The 25558-nt window shown below is 38.3% G+C and overlaps 1 long non-coding RNA gene across 1 annotated transcript in view; it reads left to right on the top strand.

Moving 5' to 3' along the window:
• Window positions 1-25558, top strand: part of LOC135249503 (uncharacterized) — a 45467-nt gene that overhangs the window by 5819 nt on the left and 14090 nt on the right. The window contains exon 2 of the long non-coding RNA XR_010328715.1: window positions 21817-21884. This is a non-coding gene — a long non-coding RNA (uncharacterized LOC135249503). The remainder of the gene's footprint in view (window positions 1-21816; window positions 21885-25558) is intronic.

Raw genomic sequence — 25558 nt, 5'->3', positions numbered from 1 at the left:
AACAAATCTGTTTAATTTAACATTTTTAAGCATGGCATCCTCTTTAAAAGTGTCACTGATTAATGTAGAATGATGCGTAGTTGTATTCAATTGTGAGCAATCCATTTTGCTCATTACCGAGAGTACACCAGATCCCAGTTAATTTGAGTTTACTGTTCAATCAGAGTTTTTCCAACAGCAATGAGCTGTACATCCAGTGCTTAAATACTGTTTTCGTACATCTCTTCCATGGTTATATTTACTTGTCTGCTAATCAAGACCAACACTGTAGAAATGAAAACATATGCATACTTACAAATCTGTAAGCTTTGTTAAACGATTGTTGGAGTTTTTGCAGAACGCTAATCCATTTACTCTGTGTATTGTTGCAATGTGACGAGGATGGAATTCGTAAAGTGATCCCCGGGCATTCACATGCTTTATATTCATACTATATGTTCATTCATAAGAGTGTCGTAATTCAAAGTGACATACTCCACATTATGGGACTGGAACTTCAGATGAACAGTGAAACACATCAACCGAAATATATCTTTTTCAGTGTAGGTCAATAGTGCATCTTTAATTCACTGTGGCTTTAAAAGCCATTTGGAAATTAGCTCAATGAATTAAGTTCACTCAGCGGCCAATTATGGCATAATTCCTCATCTGCACAATTCCCTAAATCTTGCGACAAACAAAGTTGTTAAAATTCAAATGAAAAATGTGGAATAGAAAAAAAGTTCACTACGAAACCCCGTAGGGGCATATAAATACACAGGAAAATTACTCATTAACAAAAAAAGGATATACAAAAAAGTGAAACAAGGATTGGGTTTGTTGGTGTTTCGGTGGTTTCTTCTAAACACTGAGCCGTAATCTCAGAAAAGACAAACCTTATGTTCTGTGTTAACATGGCCCTGTATTGTCATGTTAATCCACCATGTTCTTAGCAATTACTGTTATTTAATGCAGAAGCGTGTCTTGATGCCGAGATGACATGTTAAAAGCCATGAGGCGGAGTGCTGTTTAAAGTTAATCTAAGATCGCGTGGATAAGAGACAGGCTGCTCTGTGACAGTGGACCCAGGCCTATTCTTCACCCTGTCAGCTGCACAAGATAGAGCATGGTAATTGATAAAAGGCACATGAATGCACTGAGATAGATAACAAAACAAATTGATCAATTTTAATAATATTAGACATCCGTGACTTTTCGCTAGCATTTTATGCTCCCACTCCAGACTAAGTTGGGTGCATTGAAACAGTGCGTAGATTATATGGAACCACTGTGTTTATCTGAGCACAAGGTGTGCTTGCCATTGCAACTGCACTTCTCTGATCACAGCGTTGTTGTCGTATATATTTATTTGGGAAACTGTCTGTAATTTTATTGCATTTGCTGCAGATTAGTTGTGTTTTTGTAAATCTGCAGTATTTCCGATTAATGAGCAAATTTTTTAAATAAAACATGTATCATTATCCATATTAGCACGCACTATACATTACACATCAGTGATTAATGCTGTGAGAGTGGACCTGGTTGCCTTTTGGAGGATATTTGAGAGATGCCGTCTCTGGCAGGTATGCAGTGTGATGTCTGGGCGTATGTTTCTGCCGCGTGTGACAGATTTCTCCCCGTCCCTCCCAACTGATCCTGAGCCCCAGCAGAGGCCTGGAGTCCCAGCAGGACAGCATCGCTCAACCACGCGCCTGCTGTTTACACACACGCACACATTAACCATGTTATTATTCACCGCTCCCAACATCTGAATCAAGCGCCGCACCACAGACCCTCGCCGCACTGCACGCAAAGAGAAACACGGTCTCCTCGCATCCACATCTTACCGAACACAGCACAGAACGCGTAGAGGAGAACGTTAATCGACCATCGGGCATTCCGTGTATATGCAGCGGAGATTCAGTGGGCAGAAAATCTGTCTTTTCGCAGAGGGAAAAGGAGCCGTACTGCAGGAGCACAGCCGAGCGGCGACGGAGAATTTGGGTCAACGTAAAGTGTGTTATGATGTAACACCGATAAGCTCCTGAGAGAGGCTGTGCCTGGCAGCCCACCTGGCACTGTGACTGTCTGCAGACTAGGCCTCATACCCACACTGGATATTAAAAAGCTTGGGTTTAGCACCAGCCGTGGTTCAGCGTGCGGGGGGGACTTGGCTCCCCCACACTGTGAGAGCAAATGTAACATTCACAGAGCCGTCTCGAGGAGGGGCTTTTATTGGCTAAGGTTACACGGCAGCGGCAGCAATCACTCTCACCGTCTAAGGCAGCTAATGTAGCAGACGGGGCTGAATTGCCATAGCGCTTAGCGCTTAGCAGCAAACACGCGGCTTTACGTCGGCAGAGTATACATAAACCCAGAGCACATTGTGTAGCATTAGGTCTCAAGCTGGAGACGAGATGTGAGTCGCTACCTCTCCTCTCTACTTGACCTCATCATTAGTGCAAGGACTGATCTCATTTGGAAAAGCAGGCACCAGCAGAATTTCAAAGTGTCTGACACATTTCTGCAGCAAATCCTCTTCAATTGCGAACTAATTGGGGAATAGAATGAAGCTGAATTTTCATAGGACATCTGAAAGCATCAAAACCGGGGTGTCGTGGTGAAGTTCTTTTTTTTATCCTTTGGTACAATAAAGCAGGCTCCTCGCCCGCTGAATAATCTATGGTAATTATCCCATGGGGCAATGGAAATCTATTCATGTTTATTGTAGCATGGTGTGCCCTACCAGGGCAAGAGACAATGGGACTGAGCGGGTTCCAAGCCCACATGCTACAATTCCCAAGATGCAACATGGCACTTTTGATGAGAGACTGAGTACATGTTTGTCTATTAAGATATGTAAATTTTTAATCCCTCATTCCCCTTTTACACCATCCATTTCTCGCAAAAAAAGGATATTAACAAAGCTATTATAGTTGTACTAAAATATTTCAGTGTTATATCTGTGTGCTATCCTTAATAATAATTAGTGTTGGAGGGGAGGAACAATGATCATTTTTAGTGTGAAGGAAGCTAAGACATTGCAATGCTTTCATTAGTAAACAAAAACAAAACAACCGCTATGTGATTGTGTGACCCTTATAAAAGGCATACTGTTCTGACTTGATTTGTTGTGAAAAGACTCTAATCGCCTCTCAGTGTATGCATGTTATTTAATGTTGGATTTCCCCATTGTTAATGTTAAGTCAATATCGAACTTGGTTAGCGTATTGAAAATAGCTACTTGACTTGGCACCAGACCAAAGCATGAAACGGAAACTGCACTTTTAGCAGCCACTGAACCTAACTGTTCTCCCCAGTATTCGGCCCACAGACAAAGAAGCCTCTCAGCCTGAGCCTGAAACTGTGTTCTCCTTTCGTCGCAAGTGTATGTTTTTCCAGTGGGCTGAAATGTGCTTGTGTATTCAGTTAAGATGAAGTTATTTCTACAGTCGTTTCTTTGAATTGCCAGTTTGTGTCAGAATTTCACTGTCGAGGTTGGACAAATAAAACTAAAGAACAAAAACAACAGGGCGGTCGGCAAACAAACACCAATGTCTGCTGCACCCACACCAGTGAACATTGTCCTATTGATTTGGCACAGTCCCCAATAAAACATTATCCCAACACATATTAACCAAACTGTGTTATTATTATAGTTGTCTTTCTGCTTTTTGCTGGTTTTAAAGTATCTAAACATAAATGGCATAAAAAGATTTAATACTTTCACATGCTTCATCTAATTAATCAGTATATTTATTGTACAAACTTTTAGACTTAATAAATAAAAACATTTTGCCAGTTGTATGGCAACCTTGTGTTGTGCAGTAAAATTTTATTACTATTTGGAAAAACATAAAATCACACCATTGTGTGCCACGGCTATTGAATCATATTTGCTTGACCATATTTTGTTCAACATGTGAAATGTCCAAAACAATGTAATCTTTTGCATCAAATCAATGCTTAAAAGATATATGATTTACTGTATATAAAGTATAAAAGACTGTTTCTGAATTAAGGAACATGTTTCTTTAAAATGACATATAGTAAAAATAAATAGGAATGAACTAGGGTATGTGTGTATTCAGTAGGTATTTGCTTATGTGTGCCTACGTAATAATAGGATCACCACCTGTCATTTGAAAAGTACTTTTATGGTTTTTTAGATATTTCCTAATCAAGAAAATGTTGAATATTACAATATGCTGGTATTTCTGCTACAGTTTGGCTGCTCATCAACTTGAAGATTTACATTTCCAACAACTTTTATACAGAAAAAAAATGATATAAACAATATACTGTTTTATTTGATACCCCCTTCTTCTGCAGTGAAAATTTCCCATATGTGGATGGTATCTGTATTCAAAACACGATAAACCTTTTGTGGTCTTCTTCCCGACAAGCTGTCTGCATGTGTCTCTGTGTATCGCTACAATATAGCTCCCTAACCAAGACCCCGGATAGATTCAGCCCGCGACTTCAAGGCTATTAGCTGGCTATGCCACTCCGTCTTGGCAAGGTTAGGGAAAATACAGAGCGTTTTGGCAAAGCTGATAGACTGTTGAATAGCAGAAGACAGCTCACTGTTTTCTCGCAATTTTCTTCTCTTTCTTACTCCTTTTCTTCTCCCTCAATCCGCCTGTTCCCTCGGCTTTGTTATTTAAACGTGAGGAAAAATAAATAAGCAGACAGGTTTGTGTTGAAAGACTTAAAGCCCGAGGACAGGGAAAGTTAGAGATATTTATTTGACAGGGTCAAGGTTGCTGCTTTCCCTCTCTTTCCCTTGGTCCCCTAGGTGTTAGACTGTGAGACATTTAATCGAGGGAGTAGCGGTTTCATATCTATAACAAAAATCAAATAATGCAAGATGATTTACTCCCCCTAGCAACCAGGGAGCATACCCTTAGCAACCAGCCTAGCCTCGGGCCTTGGTGTAATCAGCTTGAAAATATTTCAATTATTGTGTTGATTTTAGTGGATTTGAGAAGCGGTCGGTGAGCGCCTCGGCATATTCGGCCCGCGACCCGGAGAGGAAGATATTGATTTAAACAGGTGTCAGAAAGGAAAAGTGGAGTAAATTTAAATGGAATAGGATAGCAGAATCATTGAGCGCAGTTCAGTGTAGGTGTGACATTTGCCCGCTGCTGCCGAATGAATGTGACTCTACTGAACTAGAAATTTCACCTTGAAAAATCGGGCGGCAGTGGACGGATGGAGTGAAAGGAGGGCTATTCCGCGCGGCTCCATCTTGCGTCTCCCGCGCTCAGCATAATTACGGGCCGAGGGAGATGAGCGGAGCCCTCTACCGCGCCGGTGCACTGGGGAGCGCTACGCAAACGTAGCCAGGCAACTTCCTGTGACAAACAAAACCTTGAAGACAATTTAATGAATGCGAAATGCTCCCGTTGACACACGGCGTTACCCCAGGCCCCAAGTGTTGAAATGTACCTGCTTACATTGCCACAAATGAGCTATGACAACACGAGCTGCGGCCATGCGACGCGAGACTGCGACCGCTGAGCGGCCGCGTTGTTATCGCACGCACCGCGTCAAGTGCTGGCGGTTAACGCGCCTGCCGCCTCTTATCACAATTCATATTTTGAACATTTTTGATTGATCCATCATGGAGAATCAGGAGGAAATGAAAAGCCAGCACAAGCCAACCCCTCATTTCACTAACGCCACAGTGACTTGGATGTGTACATTCAAGGGGTTCATAGTTCATGGAGAATTGGACGTCTAGCCTGACCTTAATCTAAAGCAACCTCATTCTTCACAATGCCTTTTAACTATGAATAAAAGTCATTCTTTAAGCACATTACCATGTTTTCCATCAAGGAAACATTCCAAATACAGAAAAATGGACATTCATGGTTTCACACTCAGAGGTAGTTGTTGTGCAAAAATGCAGGAACAGGGGTGTATTTTCAAACCATGGTTAAAATATCAATTAGACAGTTATTAGACAATTAGACAAAGCATGTTCCTGTTCTTCCCTGGTTGGGAACAAGAATGTAAACAAGAGGTTAAGATTATGTGCTGATTTAATTAAAAACATCCCCAAACCCACACATCGAGTATTTTCATTTTGAAGCAGAAGTATTTGCTTTTATCTGTTGCTACCTTTTAAAACTTTGTTTTTTAGACTGCCCTTTTTGGCTGCTTCCACAGTGAACAACGATATGTTGGTTAACATGTTAATTTTCCATGTGTACTTTATGGAAGTGAATCTGAATGGATGTAGTATTCAGAAAAGGTTTACATTACAAGTATTCTTCTATTAAGTGGAAGGTTGATGGAATATTCCCAACCTCTTATTCTCCATCTTTAAATTTTGATATTATGTCTCATGCTGAATAATTTATGAGTTGTTTATATGGTCTTGTATATCCAGAATTGTTAAATTTCGCAAATAATATTTGTGAAATATTAGAATGCACGGGAATGTGGCTATCGCGACACAATGTGCCTGGCTCTTAGCATTTACTTTACAGTCAAATTAATGTCTTTTTTAAATAATCCTTTTTTTCCAAAAGATTTATTAGGTCTAAATTAACCTCCTTATTTTCCAGTGATGGGCCTTTCTTCAGTTTAATAGGAAAAATAATAACTCTGATCCCCTTCATCAAATTTTCGGTATTATATTTAGCATGCAAATTGATTTCTCTTGCTGTTTCGCAAAACAGATCATTTGAGCAATGCTAATTTGGTGGTTGTGAGAATTTGTAATTAACATAAGACTTTCGCCCAAAAGTACAGCAAACTCCATTCTTCACTCTCTACATATTGTTCTCATCTCAGTTGTTTTGATATCCTGCTACATCACCAATCTTATCTTCTTCTACGCATACAGCTGTTAGTGGAAAATCCATTTTTTTCTCCTTATTTTTAGCTGAAAGAGACTAAAAAGAATGTGCTGCTTGTCTCTTTTAATTGCTACTGAATTGTTTTAGTTATTAAATGTCTCCAACCAAGTTCTGTGTTTCCTCAAACTTTATGCTGGTCCAGAAATGCATCATCATATTCAGTGGGGCAAAGCAAGTAATTAACAAGCTGCGTAATATCACTTCACTGTATAATAAGGAAGAATATAACAAAGTACTTTTGGGTTGTGTATTATTTTCACATGGTGGTGAGAAGCCACCATGTGAGAGTGTGGGGAGGTGGTACGTGTTTGAAATGCAAAAAGCCAGCTTCAGCAGACAAGAAAAAAAGAATGAAACAACTTTGACTTGGTCACCTGGTAATTATAGTGGAACTTGTAATCTTTTTCCTTGTAAAGACTCCCAAGATAATTGAGGAGACGGTGTCATGTGATAGTGTGAAACACTTGATATAGTCTGAATTTTTATATCACACAGCAAAGGTGCCAAATTTATATTTGTTTGCAGTAGCATGCGAGAGCAATTAAACATTTTCTTCTGCCTGGTGATCAGATTGTTTATAGTTTAGGCATTGCCACTGTTGATATGTAAATGCCTTCAGTGCCATGCAGAGTGCAGGAGAAGCTATGTTAAGTGTAGGTGGTGTTTGCATTCTAAATATGAGTGGGTGTTCACGAATGTTTGTTAAACGTATTCCAGACGAGATACTTCCTCTTGTACAGACTCAATGAAGGCTGGAGGCTCGGGGAGACGCATGCGTTTGCGTATCACTTGAAATAACAGCCTGTGTACCTGCGTGATTGCACTTTAATTGCGCAAGGAATTATCGTGCAACCATTGTGAACAGGTTTTGTAATCAATGCTCCTCTTTCAATGACCATAGATCTGCTATCGTTTTGTGCATTGGCCTAAAAATATTTTGTTACCAACGATAGTATTAACAATGAAGAACCGCATCCGTGTTTAATGTATTTGTTAATGTGCTTCATACACATGCACGGACATATTAAATGCATACACCCAGGAAATAGTTCATAGAGCATACCAGTGAGCTAGGTGCAGGGGTAGTGCTGCTGCCACTCCTCTGTCATGCAAAATAAGCCAGCATGTAGAGGAGCAAAGCATTGACAGGGCATGATTAAGTGCACTGCCATAAGGAACCATTAGAAGGAGGCAATACTCCATGTTTAATGTCAGGGGGGTTGGGGTAATAGTAGAGGTAGTGGGGCCCTTAAAATAATTAGTTATGGTCATAAGATAATTTTAGCTTACAATTCACTTGTGGCTGTCAAAATTTAGTAAGTTATTGAGGGATAATGCCCAATCTACAGTTCAAATTTGCTTCTGACAAGCTTCAGACAAAAGAAAATAGCTTTATATTTTATCAGGTTTTGAATAACTGAAAAAACTGATGTTCTAGTTTTGTCAGAACAAACTTGACATTTCATCTGGCAACATTTCTTAATGGTGTGCTATTGCGAAAATGACTCCTGCAGCTAACACATGCAGTGTTTCTCAATACTAAAATACTCTCAAAACTAAAATGCTATACGCTTTGGTTAAGATACTTTTTTCCCCCATAGAACGATGTTGGACTGGCTGAGCAGAGCTCCCACTGAATATGAAATTTTACACTTAATCACAAAACAAATTTGGGCCTCCTCATTGCAGAACTTCAACAGGACTCCAAATCATTTCTGCAACAAGGCTACCTCTCACAGAATCACTAGCCATTTTTTTCTGTCTGTCTGTCTGTCTGTCTGTCTGTCTGTCTGTGTGTCTATCTGTCTGTCTTTGATTTCGGAGCAGTGCAGAGGGGTCCCCCCCCCATCACGGCCCATGGACTGATCCCAGGTGCTGTGTCATTACTGCGAGGCACAGGACACCCTCACGTCTGACTCAGCATCTTTAGCCCAGCTGTGATTTTTAACTGCTGCTGATCGGAGCCACCGAGCCTTCCAAATGCTTTCACTGGTCTGCTCTGATCTCTTCCACATGTCCTTTTAAATAATCTTTCCCCTTCCAGCACTGATACCGTTGGCTAAGAATATTAGAATTTCTGCATTTTGGGTCTTTCTTTTTTTTTTTCTTCTTTTTTTTTTTTTTTTGGAGAGCATGTTATTTAAATCACAAAATCCAGGCTTAAACTTCCAATTCTAAACATTTTCAGAGAGAAAAACAATTTTACACTTGAAGCGATTATTAGAAAGAGGAAAACCCGGGATCTGGGTAGATGTAAAAAGAGGCAAGACAACACAGTGGAAATAAATCATAAATAAAAGATATTTGCATCACACTTCCATTTATATTTCCATGTACTCTCATATTAAGTGCATGATCTGTTTATTTTAATGTTATTTGCATTTTTGTAATAAGATCATAAAGAACTGATTACCGCCCATCCCCCAGTAATCTGCCCAGAAGTGCATTTTAAATGCAGATTTAAAATACAATTACTCAATCCACCCATAGAAATATTCAATCTAATTCAGCATGACTCTTTCTAACCATTTAGCTTGGTAATTTTTCATTGTTTGACCTCACTTTTAATTAGAGTGTAAATTATTCATGCACTTTGATGGGAGACAAAAAATAGCTGTGGTGTAAATCTATGGGTTGGAGTTCCTGGAAAGGCGCAATTTGGTTTTGTAAATGTAAAATAAAACACAAACAGGGGTGCAAAAGCAGATATGAGAGACATTAGCGGCACTGCTAAACCTCATTTCAGACTTCAGTTCCAGCGTTCCTTTCTGTGGTTGAAGACAAGGTGAAATTGTTGTTTTGTTGCTGTCTTTCCCTCTTCAAAATCTGCAAGCAGTACAGTATATGTGCCAGACAGATTTCTCCTCAGCCCCAGGAAGAAACTATTTTTCCACATAAACCACCTCTGTTTGGCGTATGCACAGCTTGTGTATTTTAATAAAACATTCCATCTACATTTCAGTGTTGATTAATGGGCACTGAATGGAACTTGCTGTCCCTATGCATACAAGTTACAAAATTGAATTAGTCATTGTTACAAATTATGCGCGCAAGGTGATTTTAATCCACATCCCATTCCTCTGCGAGCATGCATTTGAAGATTAGGGCTATTACTATTTTTAGTTTGGTAAATCTGTCTAATATCAATCCTTTTTCTCAAGCAAGAATTCTAGATATTCTCAACAGAAGGCACCATCATGTTATTTTAATGTTTTTTGACCCATTAATAAAATATCTTTCACTTGATCAAAAGAAATTGTACAATAATATCATCCATATAATTCCGTTAAAGCCTCCTTCAACTGACTCTTGTATCCTTCTTGGTTTTGGTGCTTCACCTACATAAAGTTTCAAATTTTTATGTTAGACAGGTACTTCCCCCTGAGATAAAACACTGTTTTATGTCAGTTGCATCCCCTGTGAACATCCCCACACATGACAACCATGGGTAAGCAAAGCGTATTGCAGTGGATCATGATGGTACACAGTTGCCAGTAGAAAATCTATAGATTGTGATGGTTACCCCTCTTACCCTACTAGTCAAACTGAAAGATGCTGGACAGTTTAGAACAAAGCTGAACCCAAATGATTTCTGTGAGGTCTTCATTCTCCATTCACATTTCATGACATACGGTTCTATTTTTTCTGGTAAAAGTCTGAAAGCATGAACAAAACCTGAAATTAGACACCCTGGTAAGGAAACAATTAATTCTTATTCATCAAGCCATGCTGACTATCATTCTACCATTAGCATGTTTATGTGGCAATTGTGCAAATGTCAAACAACATGAAATTGTTGGACTTGGTTCTTATGGTATGAAAAGGTTTAGGGTGTCTGGAAATGTAGCTTTTTGACCTTATATAACTCATTGACGCGAATGTATTATCTTTAACTGCAACCAGCCTATGAAACACTATGAACCGCTTCACAAACAAGGGCAACACGTTTGATTGAATGCAATAGAGGCTTCGTTTTTTAATTCAACCAATCTAACCTTATGTCCATAAAGATCCAACTTAATTCTTGTAAGCTCTGAAAATCCAAGAAAGAGGAAATGGTGTCACCTGAAAATTGTGTTGTTCAGGCTGGAGACAAAAGCTGTTTTAAAGGCCAAGTGAACTTGTGAATCTGTCTTGAGCTTTACCGTCCCTACTGGTAACAAATTAATAAAATATAACACACACAAAGAAGGAAAGTTGAATTATTTTATTAATCCTTTTAATCAAACACAGGCTACACCACATCTATAATGTGTAAAATCAGTTATCATTCTCAAGACGATTAAACACATCAAAATACAGATTGCCACCAATATCAAAACTGTTCATTGTGAGGAATAATCAGATCAATAACTTTTTAAGTGGTGGATGCTATTGTAAGCAGTTAAAATAGCCTTTTCACAGGGAAACCTATTCAGACTTCAGTTTGTTGCTCTCCAATTCATTATTAGATACATTTATTTTCTACATATGATGTATCTCTAATGCTGGAGACAAAAGTATAAAAAACTACATTTTTTGATTGCTTTATACCAAAAATACTGTACAAATCGGTTATGATAACATTCTTCAGTTAACCTTAGAACGGGTTTACATTATGCAAGTTGCAGGCTCCCAATAGTTTTTTTCTGATCGGGACCTAATCGTCCCGACAAGAAAAACATTAGGTCTTAACGTCACAACTCACAAGGTTTGAGGTACCGTTATGAACCAATCCGACTGTGGTGTTATTTCACATGATTATTTTTTGACATGTCAAAAATAATCTGGGGACGGTCGGCTTGAATTTGTCAGGTGCTATTTAGCGTATACGAGTCGTTACCGTCAGGCAGATGGTATAGGGTGCCATCCCTCTGAACCAACCCGGCTCGCAGATCATCCGTGCCTACCGGTATTGCATTTCTGAACAAACTGTGAAACAAAATAGCTGAACCTCTGTGTGTGAGGATGAAGCACCTTATAATATGTAGAGCACTTTGGTGATATGTTGTGTATAGGTCTGTGATTATGTTGAGGTGTTCTGTTGTTGTTTGTTGTTGGTGCTGTTGTCGTTGTGGTTGTTGGCATTGTAGTTGTCTGTTTGTTTGTCTTACAATTGCTGTATGGCACATGATGAATTTCCAAAAGGCCTAACAAATATCTATCTATCAGCTATCTATCAGGTGTGAGAGGTCACGCGAGTCGATTCTGTGTTTCATTTCCCATTGACCAATCTGGAGGTGGCTCCATGTATGACTTTTGCCTGCTGTGCTTTGCCGACTGTGACGTCATCTGATTTGGTTGGGAGCTCATATAGTCTTTGCTATCAACCGAATAATTGCACAATCTGAACCTCGTTAAGTGTGAGAGGGCATCCAAACTCCCAGAATCGTAACCCGTGAGAAAATCATATAATGTATGCCCACCTTTAGAGCAGTTGTAAGCAACCCTATTCCAGATATCTACCATCCTGAAGGTTTTTGTTTCAAACCTAATTTTTCACACCTGACTTCTAATTAGCAGCTTGACAAGATCTCTAGCTTTTGGATGAGGTGTGCTTTGTTTGGGTTAGAGTGTAAACCTAGATCTCCAAAAAGAGGGTTGGTTACCACTGCCTCAGAGTAACTGGTGCCTGAAGAAGAAAACACATGTGAAAGCCACTGCTGCATAGGCTACTGTTGCATATAAGTTTCTTTTGTTATTGGTTCTTCTGTGTTATTTTCCCCTGGGAAGATAACTTTGTCAGAAAAACATAACAAAACATAACCCCTTTAGATAGATTCATCTGTACAAAGATTAAATATACTTCAACAGAATAAAAATGTTTTTTTGTAATATATATACACATATATATATTACAAAATATATATATATGTATATATACATATATATGCTTTGTGACTGTTCATATGTGTATATTGTTATCATGTTTGTTGCAGGAATACAATCCAAATATAAATCCACTGTTGATGATTAACATAGTAACCAAATGACCTGACTGATATGCAATTATCATTATGCTCACTTCTATTTTAAATACACATGTGCAGCTCTAAGTTATTAGCTACAGTGAGAAGAACACATTCACAGAGTGTCTTGCCATTCCTTAATTCATTCATTAACTCATCTATATTTTATTCCATGGCCAGGTTTGTGATAGCACAGTTTGATATCCACGCATTGCTGTGCAGCGGAGATGTAAAAATTGCTGGATGTAAATGCTTTAGCATGCTAAAATGTGTCACCACAAAAACACAAAAATTCAGTTATGTTTACTGCTGCTTGACCAACCAGATCCATTCCGTAGTATAAAATACACTAGAAATTCTCATTTTGTAGGAAGGAATCTTCTATTTTGGCTGCCATATTGGGATATGGTCAAAGAAAAGTAGACTTGAGACACAGAGCCAGATCCAGTAAGATTTGTTTTGGTTTTATTGAATTGCATATGCTCTTAAAGACTAAGTGTTTTTGACAGAATCCCACCCATTATTTAATATGCCCACTATCTGTTAAAACACAGGTTTTCTGGTTGATGGACAGGCCTCTTGGTATTTAGCATTTGAGAGCCATTACAGACCATTGTATGCTGAAGGTGTTAATATGTTCAACAACACTTTCTAATCAACTTATGTAATGTCTCATTGCTTGGCAGTCAGTTTATTATTATTTGAAATGAGGTATAGTCAAATTATCAGGTGACAAGATTTAATAGTGAAGCATTCTGTTCCTGCCAGTTGCAAAGGTAGCTGGATCGGCATAATCATAACAAAGGGTCTCTAGCTTTCATAAAAAATTGATAGACTATTTGTAGAAATATGGAGTACAAGGCTTTTATGCCACTTATTACTGTAATCGAGACATTGGAAGGCTTAGATCGTTAGATTAACTTAAAATATAAATAAATGGTTGCAAAATACAATTATCTGGGCCCTTGGAAAAATGCATAGACCCGAGCATGAAGCTGAAGCTGAATTCTCAGGAAAATAAAGATGTGGAGAGGTTTTAGATGGGGTTTCATATGCCAGTTAAAGAAAACAAAAGGCAATTGAGTATTCCCAACAGATTCTGTGAACCAGAGGAATATGGATTCATTCAGTGTATGTGATGTCTCAATGCATATGAGTAACCGGCAAAAAGAAATATCTTGGAATATCTTGACACTCCACAAATGGGTGTCCCAACAGGAATCTAACCCAGAACTCTCTGGCAACGCGGCCAAGGAAAAGCAAGACAAATGTGCCCCCACAGCCTGCCCAGTCACCTGAATACAGTCTAGCTGGATGCATGAAATATTGAGGAAAAAGTCACGAGCCATCACCACAAACATGAAATAACACCACCAAGTAGACAGCCTTTAATCCACAAAAAAATGATTCGGTGATAAATAATTTACTAAAAGCAAAATAAGTTGTATGTGTAGGTGTATGTGTGTGTGTGTGTGTGTGCGAGTGCGTGCGTGTGTGTGTGAGTGCGTTTGTGCGTGTTTGTATGTGCATCTGAGTGCTTAGTCAGTCCAAGGTTTACCCTCGTCTGACACTGAAAGGCAGTTCAGTAGCCAAATGTGCTGGTCGTCGGATTATGCGCTTTTGTTTGTTGAATAAACATGCCAGTGCATTTTCCTAGGGATCACAGGATTCACTCAAAATTATTACAGTCTAAATTTCCTGATCGGAAGCCAGTGCTCTCGATCAGTACTTTCAAGGATTAACACATGACTTCTGTACAGAGGGCGTCCCAAAGCTGGTAAACAGATGGGATTAGTGTGTCAAGCTGCAGGGTTGCTGAACGGAAATCACTAATGAGGAGGCATCTGATTATGACACAATATTGTATAGATGTGAGAGGCTGTAACATGGTTCTTTTTCCAGTCCCCCCTGTGTTTATTTATTCATGATTGTTGCCATTAGGATTAAGCTTAATTCTTAGTTTCTTGACTAGATTTAGAGACCTATTGGTTGGCTACTGCAGAAGCATTGCAGAAACAGCAATAATGCAATAGCAAGTAGAATGTAAATATGAGCATATGCCTATTTGAGCATCTTGAACTACAATAAGTAGCATTTTCTTTGTAAAGATGTTAAAAGAGTAGAAGCTTTTTTGTGTGGCACAACTGAAAGTGCATTAAGACTCCACCTGATTTACATACATTACTTTTAATTGAATTCATCTTTTGGAGTTAGCCTTCTGGAGAGAATCTCAATTTGTTCGCAGAAAATGAATGTGTTGCGGATGCCCATATATCTGGCTTAACATTCTGTAGGTGGGGCTTTAATTATTTCCCTGCCCTGCTTTTAATCTTTTATTTTGAAAGGCTGGGCTGTTTATCAATAGCAGGGAAATAAGTGTAATGTCTTAAAATGTTCCTTCCTCAGCTTTTCCTCGAGCTGTCAATAATGTGTTTGGAAAAAGCGATCAGTTGTCTTCCCTGTGCTGACAATAAATGCGGTCACACTTCAGAGGGGTAAATAGTATCGACTGAGTCCTGCTATCACCTCTAATTTTCTTCCAGCCCGGCACAATAGGATCCTTTATGACTAATCACACCCTCTAACAGGGGTAGAACAGGACTTTCTTATTTTAAGTACTGTGCCTGAAGCACCGAGATGGAGCCTTGCCGGTATTGAAGTGTTTCTTTCCGTTTGTTTCCCCCCCACTTCCTTTGCACTAACGTGATCGATTGATTGAGTTCTGGACACAAGCGGACCGAGCGCTCCTCTGCTTCTCGTGCGTTTGGGGTGAATGCTTTTGGGCCTACTCAGGCCCCTATTGTATTTATTCTGTTTCCAAAGTCTCGACTTGCACACAATTTTGTTTCAGGTCTATGCTATAGTGCTGTGCATTAGCAAAAGCGCACGTACATGACTGCACCTGTGTTCCGAGGATTACATTCTGAAACATTTATTGGTAATAGTTTCTATATAAAAGTATAGCTTGATGCCTTGACTCCAAAGTGGCGACAGGTACCAGGATAATTCTGATGGGGAGAAGGCATTTTGAGCATTTTGAGTTTCGTAACTTGCATACTGAGAGGGCATGTGAGCAGCTTCACGCCAACCATTTTAATTGCAAACAGAAGCTGCCTATTAGCTTGCACTAGAGCAAATGAAAGTTAAAATAAGATTTGTGAAATGAAACATTGGACACTATTTAATTTAGGTTTGGGTAATGCCAGCTCAAACCCATTATATCGTATGGACCTGTGCCAGAGTGCTGCTGCCTTTAAAAAGAGATTTTTGTTTAAATAAACTGCCAGATTAATATTTGCCAAAGTAATGCCATTTCTAAGAAGGCACTGGCTTTTTTCTGTCGTAAGGAAATTTTTTTAAATGGCAAAAGTTTTTGGGAAATTTGTTTTTGAACTATAGCCCAACCCTTGCCTGATTATGCCAAATCAAGACTGCTTTGGGAACAATAACGAATGTTAACACCCACGTATACATGTTAGGCAAGGGGGATTATAAAATTATCTTCAGCCATTACAAACCATGTTTATATAGCTCCAGATGTGCAAATAAATTATTACCATTAAACGGTGCATGTCAAGGTTTTTTTTTATTTTTTTTTTTAAAGTTGGCCTATGCTGAAATGCCGAAGTGAAACACAAATATCCATTCTGAAAATTCCTTTTAAAATGGTCTAGCTTGCCATGATCAACAATAAGCAAACCTGAAGTTGCACAACTGCCACAATGTGCTTTGTCTTGAAAAAGCAATAACCGACACATATGGGTAATAAAGTATATAGATGTTAGCTAGGTCTCTTCTCACTAGGGCAAGCACAAAAAAATGATCATGCATGCATAATGGTTATCGATAAATATTCCCATGTCACTGTTTTGTCTCCTAGCATAGTTTCAGTTAATATATATTTTAAATACATATTTTCAAAACATGTTAATAATTAGCAATATAATACATACATTGTCCCTCACCCTTCTGTTAAAACACAGGACCTTAAAAGGCAATTAAAAGGAATGAAACAATAAACATTCTCTTAATCATTTTAATGGTTTGCTGGAGCATTAAAAAATAATAAAGGATAGTTTTTACACAGCAGCTAAATGGCAGTGCATTTGCTGAAGATAATGTATTGCTGTCAATGTGTGTACCCTAGTGAACCAGTGAAATTATATTGAACAATTCCATCTTTACATCATGAAGTTTCTATCAATAAAACTGATGAGGCAGCACGCGGGGTTGTTATAACTGGCTGACTGTGAGATGCCAAAAAGCCACCCTAATACTTCATTATAACCATAGAGGCTCAGGAATATTATATCGCTCTATGAACACTGGTCTGTCTCTACGACTGCAACTTGCTCATTTTTAAAAAATGGAATCACTTGCAATGACATTCCTGATCTTTTTTTTTTTTACTCTGACGTTGAGTGTGGCAATTGAGAGGTGTGTCAGGCAAATATACCCCTCATCTTCCATGATCATATAAGACAGGAGAGCAAAAAGGTAAATAATGATGACAGCAAATATAGTTTCAGTGTTGTGTGTGATGTGCTCAAAAAGGCCAGTGCAACAGACATAGACAGAACGCAATGAAAGAGCTAAGCGAGAACGCACCAATCTTGTGGTTGTACCTGGATAATTGGGTGTGCAGTATGGAATCAGTTTTTTTTTCTTTGTCTACTAGGAATATGTGTACAGTATTAACTATGCTAGTGAGTCTTGTTTCCCTTACAACGTTAAACAATTATTGGCCTGGGTAAATTGGGCAGGTGTTATATTTTCTGCTGGAAAGCTTTATTGATGAGGGTTTCAAGCATTGAGTTGTCTCTCACCATGCTTCCAACAGCTCAGCAAAGCTCCTGTGTCTCTACTCAATAGTCTATGATAAATTACTCAAGCAAAAAAGTCAAATAAAGCACCAGCAACTCTGCATGAGAAAACTTCACTCCATACACTACAATGTCTGTTTTGTATGTTTTTTTTATGCCCTTACTAGCCCATTTTACCTGGCAGTCTTGTTCTGCTGGTCTCTTGATTGCATTGTATTGGCTCTGAGGGAGGGAACACTGGGTCAGCAGGTTAGACCCAAATGTGACACAAAAAAACCTGTCCCATCCATCGCACAAAGCACTCACTTCTTTTGCATTGGAATACCCATCTTCAGCCATTTTTATAGCATTCAAGTGTGCGCCTGTCATGTCTTCTCAGAAACCAAATCAGAGGGAGGCCACCACGTCTCAACCCGTCTGGCCAGCTAACTCTTTAAGAAGATCAGGGCGTGAATAAACACAGCCCTCCAGACCCTTCGAAATCTCCTTTTTGGTGTGTACCTAGACACTATTTACCGGCTAAATCCAAGTATTCCATGAGAGGCGGTCGTAGGAGCACCTCCGAGACTGTGCGCCATTCATTTTCAAACATTTCTCCGCAACCATGACATTGTGGTGGCAACTTCCTCTTTCCCAATGTGCTTATATATTTAGCGATTAGAGCAGACGCCCAGAAACGGCAGTCAGTAGGTAACTGGCACGTGCTGATATGAGTTATAAGGCTCAGCCATGTGACTCCAGAATAAATAATTAGAGAATTGGCTGGAGAAGGGAGTGTGAAGAGAGATGTTATTATTTACGCCAGATTAGGGGTGCTGAGCAACGGCAGGGATGCCTATTCCACCGGGAACCAGTGTAAATTTTATTATTGTCACTTTTATTATAATAATCTCCTAATGAATTACTATTGAACTGTGCAGTTAGTCAATTATTAAATGTAATTAATTACCTCAAAATGTTTTTTTCCCCTCATTGTTCCCGTGGCATACAGGCTACTTAAACTTAATGAACAGGTTTCCTTGAAAGTATCTTTGATAATTACAATGGCTGTGTAAAAAGTAATGAGAAGGAGGAAGATGCTGTTTGTGGAGATGGTTTTATTCGCGCATTCGCCTAACCTCCACAGCATGAGGAGGAGAGCTGTGGATTTGAAACAATACCTTCAATGAGATCATGAAGCAGACCCTCTTTGTTCTTTTAAATCATGAGAGCTATGCAAATCACAAAGACACGTTTGTAGATCTGATGAAATGAGATATGTAATATGGGCATGCATGTCTTCCACATAATATTTACAGGATATGATTATCCCTCACGCAACTCCATAGGACAAAAGCAAGCTCCAGTCAACCTATTCCTAATAGACATGACAACAAAGTGAAGGGATTCATCCGGTGGTGAGCTGAACATACTGATGCGGTGGTGATAACAGAAAAACATACAACAAAACATTCAAATAAAAATATCATTAAAAAATTATTTGCTATCAGCAATAGTCTTTGGTCATTGTACTCGGATTAGGAAAGAGATTTTGCCTTTTACACTAGAATATGTGTAAAAGCTATATAATAGAATTTTTTTTTTTTTTAATGAAACAAATTCTGGCTATAAATATGCAATTAAGATTTCATTATTCATAATTAAGTAAAATGAAACAAAATATATTTGATAATATTTTTATTTGACATCTTTATTACTGGATTTCATAAATGGCATATATTACAGACCTATGATATCACATATCAAGTGTTTATAACAAATTAATGTCTCAGTGGATACTTGAACTGAAAAAATGTCACGAACTGTGCATATGACCAATGCGATGTCTCATGCATTTTGCTGAGCTTGTTACTGTTAGCTGAAAAATAAAGTTTCCAGTTGCCAAAACCACACAGCTTTGTGTGTTCACATGACCACAGTGAGCTGGCACACAATGTCTCCAGTCCTCAGCTAACAGTAGGCAGCTTTCATCTTGGCCAAGGCCCCTGGGTGACTGACTCTGAGCCCAGTATCCAAAATCCTGCCTACCTCTCTCTGTTGTCAAAGTCTACCCATTTTTTGAATATTCACATTGGGGCCTACTGTGTACCACTCCTACCTTCTTTGTTCCCTTTGCTTTGTCAACAAAGGGTACAGTGCCTGTGTAATGGTTTCATTATGAAGATCAGTACATTGTCCAACACAAAATTGCATTTGTCCTACTCAGTCTGTAAGGTAGTATATTTTCTTTTTGTAAAGATCAGCTTTATCTTCAGGAATTACAGAATCTGTGTTAAATGTATGTAGAGATACTACATATACTATTCAAGGTGCTCACCGTGAATTCAAAATGTCGAAAGTTCAGACCTCAGTTTTTTATATTGTTGAAAAATAATACATGCATGAGAAGGTTTCCTTAAAGGGGAAGGGACAAGACCAAAGCCTAAAAAAAGATTAATACCTGTCATTGTCAAATTAAGGCAGGTTTTGAATCTTGTCAATAATCTTATCTATCATGTATATTATTATTATTATTATTATTCTCAATAGTAATAGACAGTAAAGGCAGTAAATGTTCAATAAATATCTTTATAGCCTTATGCACATATGTTAATCTGTGAATGGGTTGCACGTACAGTGAACTTGATAAAATAGTAATAAAACAGAGTAATATTTTAATGAGTGATGCACTGCACATTTTTGGTGAGTATAGCCATGCCTTATAATCAGAGCTATATAATGTGGCAGTGAGAGGTAGAATTACTTGTCTCATAAGTTTGATAATTATAATCCGGATATTAAATGCCCCAATCAGCATATTTAGAGTGATGCTTTTATCCAAACAAGCCAACCTTCTTTTATTACAGCTAACCGGTGGCAAACCATTATAAGCAGTCTAACTTAATTTAGACATAACCAAAATACAAAATAATACAAAATGTAAGCTGTTGGTCTCCAAATAAAATGCATGCCTTATCTATATCATAGACTTTGAGTAGAAGATATCTGTAGTGGGGCTTCATAGAGGAGGTGGAGTCATTACAGTGCCTTGTTATCTATGCATTAATTGATACATTTTATTTTGCTTTTTTTATGTCTTCCAGTGAAAGAACAGTCATTAAAGGTGTGAATTTGTAGCTGTAATCGTGGCAATGCACAAAATGATAATGTTTTACATTTTCTCAAAGGGATTTGTTGCTGAATATAAAGGGAAGTAAACATACTGACAGTGAGAACAGGCCATGTTTTTTTTTTTTTTTTCATTTTTTAAATAAACCTCTACAGCACTACAGTGCCATTCTAATTGAAAAAGATTTCTGTGAGAAAAATGCTTCTCCCGCAGTTCTCAAGGAGATATTCCCTCTCTTGGAGTGTCTGTTCAAAGAGCCTGTTTACACTCTGCCCCCCATCCCCCCCCCCCCCCCCCCAATGTATGAGTCTGTTAGAAGACGGGCCTTTCTGCCAATGCGACGGGTGAAAATCTGTATGTGATCAGAAGTAATCCCTGTATAAAATGTAAAAGGTTAATGCGGTTTGGAATTTGAAATAATAGCTAATTATCTTTAGGTTAACTACACCCTTTGGCCATTTCTTCCGTATCCTGCTATGTTGGGCTTGACCCAAATCAATGAAATCATTCTCTCTATTAAATCCCTTAACAAAACTGAACTTCCGACACCCCTGCCACAGCTGTAGTGACCGCAGCAGAACGAGAGGAGTAAATTAAATGAGGAAACAATCAGTCAAAATCATTTTTTCACGTAAGTTTGAAAGATATGTTGATTGGGATTTTAATAGATACATATCTATCTAAATGGTGGGAATGCAAAGATTTTGTAGGGGTTATTCATTTATGTATTCATTCATTCATTGACTTATTTATGCATTTGGTTAAATACCAGTGTTGGCTATATTTAAATGGGTTGGTTTCTAATTTCACAGAGAATCCATACGAACCGCAAGATCTGTGCATACCATGAATCTCACAAGATCACTTTAAATAAAAAGGACATTTTGAGGCTAGACTTTTGGATAATTTGGTTACTATGCTTTGAATTATTGTCAGGAATCTCTTTCATTTTATACTGTGCCTGATAAATACACTTTAAAACTTTATGTGTCATGTGCATTACAAAGAAAGAAGCCCAAATGCATTTCTATCTAATGGTAGCATGTCTGCTGATATCAGTATTATCAACATTGTTTTCTTTCATTCAGTAATTCCAGAGACCGAAGATGGGATGTGAGGCAGTCCATGGAGTGACCCAAATCAAAGCAGTACAAAGGTGAAATGTAATAATATTTTCATTGAAGAAACTTGACAGTTCCTACAAAGTGTCTGCATCTTACATTTTTCCAGTCTGTTCCTTCCAGTCACAACTCAGAATGATCTCATGCGCTATATATTTTAACATGCTCGTAAGAAGGTAAATAAATTGATTAATAAACATTGTAGATGTTGAAAAAAGTATGTGAGACCCCCACCTTTTCATGATTCTTGGTGGTGGAAATGTACGCTAAATTCCTGGTGAAACATCAAAACCATCTTGCTCAAATGTGGTGTTGCCGTTGTGAGTGAGTATTAGTGCAGGTTGGGATGTTTCATTTCAGATTACGTGCCCGTGGTGGTGCCCGTTTGGAAAATACTGTACCTAGATTAACTGCAGCCACCATAAGCTCTTGTAGTGAACAAAGCCGGCCAATGGCTTGGGTGGGGCCTCCTCATCTTTAAAATATCAGGGGTAAACCGTTTTAAGAAGCAACAGCCTCGGATGGATTTCGACAGTGGTGCCTCACATCTGGAAATACTGTTTAACTCATCCCATCTCAGGAAGTTTTCACACTTCACGATTCATTAACCTGCGAGGCTCAGATTCCTTCGGAGGCAGAGATAGGAAAAAGCTGGTTTACACAGTATTTTCAAAATCATTACCAAGTGGTTAGCAGCCACTGTGGCAAATAAACACAGGTGATAAATGTGCCACAGAGTAAAGCTGCAGAGTCAAATTGACAATTGTCTGTTTTCGCTCCAGAAACGGGGAGGTTATTTTTAATGTCCCACCCTCTCCCACGATGGCTCTGCCTGCGCCGGTGTGGAAAAATGGGCAGAAAAGCTTTGTTTTCTGCATAAATGTGTTTGACAGTTCTTATTCAATCACTATTTCAGCTGTTTTGCCCCTGACTTGGCTTGAAGCATATGTTCTTATTCCCGGCATTCATATAGCCAATATGACATTATATTTACCAGCTGGTAGTGTAGTACGTGCTTCTCGGTTAAGATAAAATATGCATTTGTCCAACATGTATTCTAAACAACAAGAAATAATTTAAAAAATCACTGAACACGTCTGAATGGAAAACAGGCTGTGAGTGAGTGTACAGTGCTGTCGGATCCTACACTTGAGCAGATCAGAATCATCCAAGACTTCACAATTTGGCCATTTGATGATAACATGACATTGGGGCTAATGATGGTTGTGACTGAAAAACTTCATGGAGAAGAAAAGGGTTTTGATTGCTAAATGGTGTCTTATTATCTTATTCATTAAAGTAAGTGAGTGTGATAGAGAACTAATCCAACTCCTCTACCAGATGATTTCATGGCAATGCTTTGGAATTCCAAAGCCTTGACATGATGATAGATGGTTGGTATTTCAGTCAACAAGGTTGTAGTTTCATTAAATTGTTAATTTATTGTGTATTGAGTTGTAAAAGTATAACTAATTTCGGCCTCCATAGAGGCCAGCACCAGTTGACTACTCAAAAAAGTTAAGAAGTCGACTTGTGATACACACTGCTTACTGCGAACACTTCAGTGCATGAGAATAGCAAACAACATATATTTTTGACTGCTGACTCTGAAAGTCATATTAGTGAAAATCACATTTGAATTGATCTACAAGTTATAATTAAATTGTACAGTATGATTTTATATCCTCATCTGCAGTCTATAGCACTGATAACACTACAGATGCAGAGCTGCACCTAAATCAGCTTTAATGAAAATACACCTCAGGGAAATGTATGCGTTTTCAAAGTAAATGTTTATTAACATGTTCCTACTCTTGCTAAACTTAAAGAAAAAGCATTATGTTGATGGGCCACAAAATACAATGTATCTGTATATTTAGTTATGATTAAACTGTGCCATTTCAAATAAATGGATTTATGCAGACGGCTGAACAACTGAATTGTATAGACAGATTTAGAACTGATGACACTTTGTTGTTTCCATGTGAATATTGACACAAGGAGAATGTCTCTACTCAAAGAAGAAAATGCATACCTGTACATACATATATTGATGTATTATTATTATTGTTATTATTGTTGTTGTTGTTGTTGTTGTTGTTGTTGTTGTTGTTGTTGTTGCTGTTGTTGTTGTTGTAATAACAGTAATCATTGTATTTAATATTGAATGGCACCTCAGTATTATCAGGTTTTATATTTTCGCATCAAAATATATGGATTTATGTTCATTGTTAGCTAGACATGGTGGTGAGGGATTCTTTTTTCTTTTTTACGGTGGTCAGCGTTCTGTCAATAATTAATCAAAAGGGAAAAGAACTTAATGAAACACTTTTCATGAGGTGATAATTAGCGGGGAATAGCACGGCTGCAGACACTCGCTGTTAGATATTTAATAACCACAACGAACAAGTTCGGATCTCCGTTTGGGGGGGGGGGGGGGGGTTGGTTGTCGAGGAGAGGTGCCGGAGCGGGGAGGGTCAAATATATGGGACATGCTCACCGAGTTGGTTTTAAGGCTTGGTGCGGTTCCCGTTATTGCTGCATCAATACCAAGTCAAACATGTGTACTATAAACCCTTACAATATAAGTAGATATTACATTGTCATGAAATACATTTTATTTATAGCATGAAGGGAATTGTTTGGCATTTACTTATGCACTGTATAATCCTAGACGCCGAATAGGAAACTGTTATTTAGATTGAAGCAGCGGGGGGAAATAGTTTGAAATTGCATTAAATTTCAGGCCGTTTCTTTCCCTTCATTCCCTCCTGATTTTAATCTAGTTTGCAAACATGAACGACAGGTAATGCTTCAGCATGTTGTCATTGTCATCTGAAATCATATTGAAATGTTGTAAAGTTTGAGATAAAACCTAGAGGCGGGGGGGGCGTTGTGCTGATGAGATTATTGATAGTTATTGAAGGTGCCCAAATAGGCTTTAGTCAACAGACTCCTGTGCCCTTAATAGAATTTCAGATAATCTTTTATCACAACAAGACACCCACAGAATTATTTAAACAGATCGGACTATACCGGCAGAACATTTCAATTATTCCAACGCTTTAATACATGTTTGGTATGTATTATATTCAAACTTGGTAATCCAAATTTTACGATTTAACAGTTTTGATTTTCCCATTAATTCTTGACACACATACGGAACAATTTGCATTTCCTGCGTTTATTAAATAAATATGAAAATTCAGCAAAATATGGATAAGTTGGATTAGCATCAGTTGCATCAAAAAAACGGGTAAAACATAACTATCTTAATCTGTATCTACATATTGCGTGTTTCTGGCGTTTGCATTTCTAATGATTGTGTTTTATATTATTTTCGTGTAGTTAAACTGAAGACTTAAACCAAATGTGTGTTTTCCCTTTGGAACTGCGAAACATTTGCAGGAAAATGTGATAGTCTAGCTGATATTGTACTTCACTTGTTAACTTAATCCGACTGTCATATCCAGAAGCCTTTTTGTCTCCGAATTCTGAAAATTAATTTATATTCGTAATGTGCCACATGCATTGTAATTATGTAGCTATATAGACGATGTCTGCGTCAGTAGTACCACGCGATGTTATAACAACGTTGACCCAGTAAAATACATACTACACGGTGCTGGTGTCATGAAAAACTTCAATGTCCACTTTCAAAATGACAACTCATTTCAAAATGTCCATGTGTTGAATTTTGCATAGCCTA

The sequence above is a fragment of the Anguilla rostrata genome, chromosome 2 (assembly GCF_018555375.3).
Source record: "Anguilla rostrata isolate EN2019 chromosome 2, ASM1855537v3, whole genome shotgun sequence".
In the NCBI taxonomy this organism is placed as follows: domain Eukaryota; kingdom Metazoa; phylum Chordata; class Actinopteri; order Anguilliformes; family Anguillidae; genus Anguilla; species Anguilla rostrata.
This window is presented reverse-complemented; position numbering and strand designations above follow the sequence as displayed.